We start from the raw sequence: 7543 nt of genomic DNA, 5'->3' as shown, positions 1-7543 counted from the left end.
GGTGGTCCTGATAGTAGGTCCTTCAGTGCCGGGAGCCAGAGGACAGGCTTACTCATACACACACATTCCACTTTCACCTCAAATGTTCAGCATCAGTATCACTTCTGGCCAAAGCTCCTTTGAAATCGAGACAGCATGTGTCCACATGTGCCACATTTATCGATGTCATGGGTCTGTTTGGTGGGATTTTGGTAGTAGTGGAAGGGCTACAGGGGTGGCTCCTGTGAGAAGCTGATAAAAGCTTCCTTGGCTTCAAGTTGGACCTGCCTCCAGCCAAGGCTGAGCCCACCAACAAGGGTGGTAACGCCTCTGTGATAATGTATTTGAGAAGGGGAAAAGTTGCTAGAAAACACAACAACCACCTGGGGCAGAGAGAGGAGTGGGATGTGAGAGAAACAGAGCGTGAGGAGTCCTCCCCCTGAGGAGTAAGGAGCGGCAGAGACAATGTTTGATAAACTGACCACAACCCTAATTCCCCATCCCCCTGCACCACTGGTGGGGGGGAGGTAGAGAAATCAGGAGTAAAGTTGAGCCCAGGAAGAAGGGAGTAGTGGTGGGAAGGTGTTTTAAGATCTGGTTTTATTTCTCATTATCTGACTCTGATTTGATTGGTAACAAATTAAATTGACTATTTCCCCAAGTTGAGACTGTTTTGCCCATGACCATAATTGGTGTGTGATTCCTCCCTGTCCTTGTCTCAACCTACAAGCCCTTTGTTATTTTTTCTCCTCCCCATTCCATGGGAGCAGGGAGGAGTGAGAGAGCGGCTGCGTGGTCCTAGCTGCCAGCTGAGGCTAAACCACGACAACAGGGCACTTGAGCTCTCTTGTCTGGCTCCTTCCAAGGTGTTTCCAAACATCACTGTGCATTCATCACCATTGCCAAGTTCCTCCAGACTGTGAGTATGGCCAGCAAGGTGGCTTTTCCTCCTGGCCCTTCAGACAAAATAGGTTTCTAAGAAAGATAATGGCTTTAAACTGGAAGATGGTAGATTTAGTTCAAATATTAGAAAGAAATTCTTTCCTGTGAGGGTGGTGAGACACCGGCACATGTTGCCCAGAGCAGTTTTGGATGGCACCTCCCTGGAAGTGTTCAAGGCCAGGTTGGATGGGACCTTGGGCAGCCTGATCTAGTGGTTGGCGACCCTGTCCACAGCAGGGGGGTTGGAACTGGATGATCTTTAAGGTCCCTTCCAACCCAAACCTTTCTATGATTCTATGAAAGTGCAGGCAAGACTCAGTGAGAGATCCTCTTGTCTAAGAGACTTAGCATGCAATTTGGTAGTTAGATCTGAAATGCTGTCTCGAAAGGTCTTTTATCTGAACGAGGTCACTGATACTTGAATCTCTGCCCTGCCAATGTGTGCTAGAGGTTTTCCTGAGAAGCAGACATGCAGTTTATACTAATTGGATTGAATTTTTTAATCTCTGTGTGTGCTATCCTATATAACTCATAGTAATGCTCTTTCCTTCCCTTAGTATAACACCAAAAGAAAGACAATCGGATGTTAAAAAGGTCTACTCAGAAAAAAATAAGGAAAGTTTCAGAGTTTCAAGTTTTGATTGCTTCCCTCTACTAACTTGCAAGAAAGGTTAGAAGAAAATAAATTCAAAATCCACGGTGACCTTATATAGCTGGTGTCAAAAAGAGAGAGAGGCCTATGGCTTTAAACCGGAAGAGGGGAGGTTTAGATGAGATATTAGGAAGAAGTTCTTCACTGTGAGGGTGGTCAGACACTGGAACAGGTTGCCCAGAGAAGCTGTGGCTGCTCCTCCCTGGAAGTGTTCAAGGCCAGGTTGGACGAGGCTTTGAGCAACCTGGTCTAGTGGAAGGTGTCCCTGCTGATGGCAGGGGGGTTGGAACTGGATGAGCTTTAAGGGACCTTCCAACCCAAACCAGTCTGTGATTCTATGTACAGAGGGGAGAAATTATAAGAGCTGGAAATCCAAAACAGCAACACTGCTTATACATGAGGAAATATTGCAGAGGATATGTATTAAGACAACCTCAATTTTTCTGCATTTAGAGTCATTTTTGAAGACATTGTTTCAGTTTAAAGAAAATGTACCTAGAAGAGAAAAAAAGCTTCAGCATCATCTAGCTGTAGAGCTGCAGGGAGACTGCCTGTGTCTCCAGACATATAGACATACTTGGGGCTGCAGTGCCTCCTCACTTCCCAGGGTCCAGAGGTAGAGGATGGACAACTCCTTGAAGCAAATTGTATTACACCCACTTAAAATGAAAAAGAGAATAAGTATTTTTTTAGTGATAATTAGATTTCTTTTTCTTTTACATAAGAGAAAACATCATTGTCAGGAAATCAAAACGTATTTTGAGCTTTCTATCCAAACCTTTGGGGTATTCAGCTTCCCCACAAATAACGAAAGTGGGGACTTTCTGTGACAATATAATCCATCTAAAACTTGTGATGAAGAGTGGAAGAACTTCAGCACTGTAAAAAGAAATCAGTCAGCAACTCCTTTATTTTTTTCTTAGTTACCAGATCAATGAGATACTCATGAATGCAGAGGAAATTCTTACATGAATACTGCTAAAGCATTATCCTTCCCAGTGCTTGCCAAGAAAATGCAGGTGTTCCTCGAATCCTGAGTAATAACAACCCAGGGCTCCTGGGTCTGGATGACAAGTATTCATGACAAAAGGAAGTCATCTTTCTGCGTGGGAGATAATTGCAGGTGGTGTTTATTATGCCTAGGGTTGATAAAAATCAAATAGTGATTAAGGACATAGACAGAACTTCATAACTTTCTTCTTTTTTTTTGCCTTATAATTAGATTTTGTAGCTAGACTCTCAACTATCAGGTGAAATTTAATAGAAGAAAAGTCAAAGATGTTCTAGGATATTATGCTACAAAGGATATAACAGATCACCTCAGGGTTTCTGTCCTCACTTGCTCCCTCCACAAACCTTAGATCTTCTTCTGTGGTTACTTTTTCTCTTTCCTCATGGCTGCTCTGGCTATCAGAAGAGTGTTTTAAAAGACAAATGGATTAGCTAATAGAAATGGAAATAATCTATATGAATGTGGATTAAATTAACTTTTTCCACTCTAGGAAGGAACTCACCTGAGACCAGTCATAAAAGTCCTTGGCAACAATAAACTGAAGCTGTCCCTGTTTGTTTACAGCTAATAATTGCACAATACTACTGTGAACTGAGTACTTTTCCAAATTGTTCCACCAGTGTGGCTTGCTGATCTTGGATGCCCCTGCATGAGTTTTACACGAGTTTTATTTTATTAGCAGTAACCCACATGGAGTATGCTGACTGATAACACAGGAGAAAGGAGCCGATACTTGCTATTTCATTGTTTGGGTTTATTTTAAACATTTACTGAATTTAAAAAAAAAAGAAAAAATAAAGAAAAAAAGAAAAAAAAAAAGGAGAAGATGAGGCAGATTTTTAGTTAATTGAAAGGCTATGACTTTAATTTTAGAGTTGTTTTATCTATATGCTCTACACTAATGGAGAGATGAGGGATGTTGTCAACCTACTGAACGCAGGCTGCTATGTATCTTGAAAAAATATTAAACTGTGTATCAAACCCAGACCTCAGAACTCTTCTGGTTAAGCTACTTAATGAAAGGAAGGCTAATCCTGGGGGATTTTTTTCCATATTCATAGAAGAAGAGTGTCAGAATGTTGTTTGGTTGTGTGTGCTCAGTTGCAGAACTGGTTCTTTATTAATGTGAGACTTTTAGACTCAAAAAAGGTAGATGGATATGGTGCCCTGGTGGGAGTTTCCAAAATGTTTATTGTTTTGAAATCAATTGTTTACTGAGCTCTTTCTTGGAAATTTAACTCCTGTTTCGTATTGTTAACATAAAGAAAAGTTAACCAGTTTGTGTATTTGTCTTAATGCCTTGCTCATTCATCTCTTCTGTAAGCCTATTTCACTTCAACATTAGCAGGAAAACAAGATCTTATTAAAAACATAAATAATTTGCTGTTAATGTCACCAAGAGAAGGTTCAGACCACCTTTAATTTTTGTGGCTGAGACCTAACCTACAGAGGCAGTATGGCTGGCTCAGTCATCCTTGGTCTTTAGGTCATGATGAGAACTGCAGGGACAAAAAACCCCAACAACAAAAACAACAACAACAAAAAAAGGGTTTAAAGCCCTTCATCAAGAGATTCATTATTTCCCGAGGAACAGAGAAATCTTTCCAAAAAGCACTAATACATTAAAAGCTTCTTTCATCATGATACAATTTTGAAGAGGTGGTCTTTTAAACAGTCTGAGATATTAATCAATAGCAGTATCTTTTATTGACTATGCACATAAATGATATCTTATAAACTAAATGAAATTAAACAAGATGAAATGAAAGAAATTAGTGTAATGGAATTACTGTATTTCTTAGCAGACATTAATCTCCAGGCAAGTTAAAATGATGCTTGATCCATAGCTTTCTGATCCCTGCATCCCCACACATGTTTGCCCAACAGAAATGCAAAAGGATTTTACTTAATTCTCCAGTGATATTCCTGTCCCACTGGGTATGTTATTAGCACATTTATTGCCTTGCAGTTTCATTTGGCTTAAATTCATCTACAGTCCTGAAGAACATTCTGACTCCTTGACTCCGGTGCCTCTGTGAGCTCTTGTAGGTCAGATACATCTCCTGCTGCTCCAGGCAGGCTGCAGCACCTCCATATACCAGCTACAGGAACACACTTGCTCACCAATTAGTTTTGCAGTTGTATTTTTCTCTGGAATGTGCTCTGCTTTGGGCTTGAGAGAAGCCACCGCACATGCTTTGCAATAAAAAGAATGTTGTTTGCTCCCAGCTGGAGAAAGCAACGGGTGAAATGACAGATGGGATATCTCGGGGACAAGGTCCTGATCAGTGTCAATAAACGATCATGGAAAGAGCTCTTCCAGTTTATTAGGATTTTTAAAATCTGATACAAGAAGGGAAGAATTTTTTCCAGCAGGGGTTGATGCTCCATCTCTCTTGATTACAAAGGCAATGCCAGTAGAGCTACATCTGTGGTAGTTTCACATGACACAGTCTGTCTAAGAACCTGCTACTTACGGCCAATGATCAAAGGATTATTTTGAATTAATACTGAAACCAAACATATTTAGTATTCACCTCCTTGTTGCCCTCCATGTTGATTGGAAAATGTTGACTTAGATTCACAGGTTTTAAATAAAATATTTTTAAGCTAATAACATTTTAAGATGAAAAGGCTGAACTGATAAGGGCACACCGTACCTCACTAATAGTGCTTCCCAAACCACAGGCCTGGAAATAACATATCTATTTTAAAAAGCTTCTTGAAGGGATTGCATAATTCCTTCATTACCATGGTAAGCCAGTTAAAGCAATAATTAAAATTAGAATTTCTTAGTCCTTAATGTTAATGGACCTGTAGAAAATCTTACAGTGAAAAGAAGCCTTAGAAAAGCTTTATCAATATATCACAAATTTAAAGGGATCACAAACCCAGAAGAGTTGTTACAGGGAAATAACTTAAGCCTTTAATAGACCACTTTGCAATAAGTCTTTGAGTTCTTAAAGATCTATGAATTGAATGTTACCCTCCCTTAGCTGCAATGGCATTAATAAGTTTTCCAGTATATTTAAAATAATTAAGCAATGATGTGGAGAATTTGCAGGTGATACATAATGATTTGAGCTCTAAAGTCTACAGTAAAGGGGGCAAAGCAAAATCAAGCTGTGTAAAAAATACGTAGGATAATGTAAATTAAAAATATGTTTGAACCCAAACTCTTCTGCCTAGCCTGAGGCAAAGATCCAAATATCCCTCGTTAATAAAGCGGATGTATTTGGTTAGATTATCCCCATATGTGTAATAACCTCCTCCCCTGCAGATCTTATTAGAAAGAGCAGAAATTTTACTCTGCTAATTAGAAAAAAATGAGATGCAAAAATCATTTATTTCAATCACAAGATAACAATTTTATTAGTGGACATTTCATGTAAAGAAGTGAGTAGATACAAATATCCACATAAAATTGCTATACTAGAAGCAATTATAAAAAAATAAAATACCTAGCTAATTGCTAAATGGAAGTTTGTGACTGTGTGTGCTAATGTGTGACTTTTTACAGAGAAACAAGCACTGACATCCATGTGTAGTTTTAAAAGCCTTCTGTTGCAAGCCTCTATTTTTGTCTTTGCTGAGTGAGAAGGAGCCAGCCCAGTTTAAAACAAAAGGAAATTGAAATACTGCGTGTCTAAAAAGAGCAAGTGTGACAAAAGTGATTTCTGCTCTGACATTTTGAAGAACTACAGAATAAAGAGAACAAATTCTGTCTAGCAGAGTGTGGTTATGACAGATATCACTTGGTTATCAGCACATGGGACCAAGATAAAACACAGTATTTAGCAAATTCAGTCCTGGTTTTCCTCCTCAAACACTGGGAATGAATTTGTTTCACCTATCTTCAGACACCCAAGAATATTGTGGGTCTTTTAATTAATGTCTGTCTTTCTTCTTCCTCTAAAATATATTCTCTGCATTTCAAATATCCAATGCTTTTCCCATGACATTGTAAATCCCAGAGTGATTGTCACGTCTCAGGTGGCCTTATGAGCAGAGCACAAAAGGCCACTCCTAAACTGAATTACTTTTCCTAAGTGAGTGTTTTTCCAGTTGCATTGCCTTCTCATTTGGATATGGGTCTCTAAATCTTGTCAGGCACTTTTGAATTCACCTGCACAAGAACAAACTTCTCAGACCAAAGGTTTCCTTCCACTGTGGTGGCTTCACTCCTTTGGCTGCAGCTAAACACAGCCTCTTGCTCAGTCTCCCCCCACCCCAGGGAATAGGGGAGAGAATTGGAAAGGTAAAAGTAAGAAAACTCATGGGTTGAGATAAAAACAATTTATTAATTGAAATAAAATAATAATAATTATTAATAGAATATGCAAATGAGTGATGCACAGTGCAATTGCTCACCACCCATTGACCGATGCCCAGCCTGTGCCAGCCAGCGATCCTGGAGCAAAGACAGTCTTGAAACTGAAACTACAATCCCAGAAGAATGAGCCCAAGTGATCCCTGAGACAATCCCCAGCTTTCCACTCAACCCTGGTTAATATACTGCACGTGATGTGATATGATATGGAATATCTCATTGGCATCTCCAAATGCCAATTTTGGGTTTTGCTAATTACTGTGCTTCCTCCCCTCTATTAGTACTTTGCACTTGCAGGCTAGCAAAACATGATGTCCTTGGACCTCCAGCAACAACTGAAAACATCAGTATATTATCAACATTCTTCTCATAACAAATCCCATACCAAAACCAAAACACAGTGCTTTGTAGATACTGAGAAGAAACTTAACTCTAGTGAAACAAGGGTACCCACATATGTGTAGATGTAGCCAAGGTGAAGTACCTTTGGATTTGTTGGAGACCTTGGTACCCCTACTGCACTTAAAATCATAAATCTCTAAAGTTACTGAACCTTTGTTCATTAACAAAGAAAGACGTGGGTCATGCCTGAAAGAGCCATGAAGACAAAGCCATCCTTGTTAGCCAT

This window comes from Antrostomus carolinensis, unplaced genomic scaffold, assembly GCF_000700745.2.
Source record: "Antrostomus carolinensis isolate BGI_N321 unplaced genomic scaffold, ASM70074v2 scaffold14348, whole genome shotgun sequence".
Lineage (NCBI taxonomy): Eukaryota > Metazoa > Chordata > Aves > Caprimulgiformes > Caprimulgidae > Antrostomus > Antrostomus carolinensis.
Note: the sequence above shows the minus strand (reverse complement) of the source record.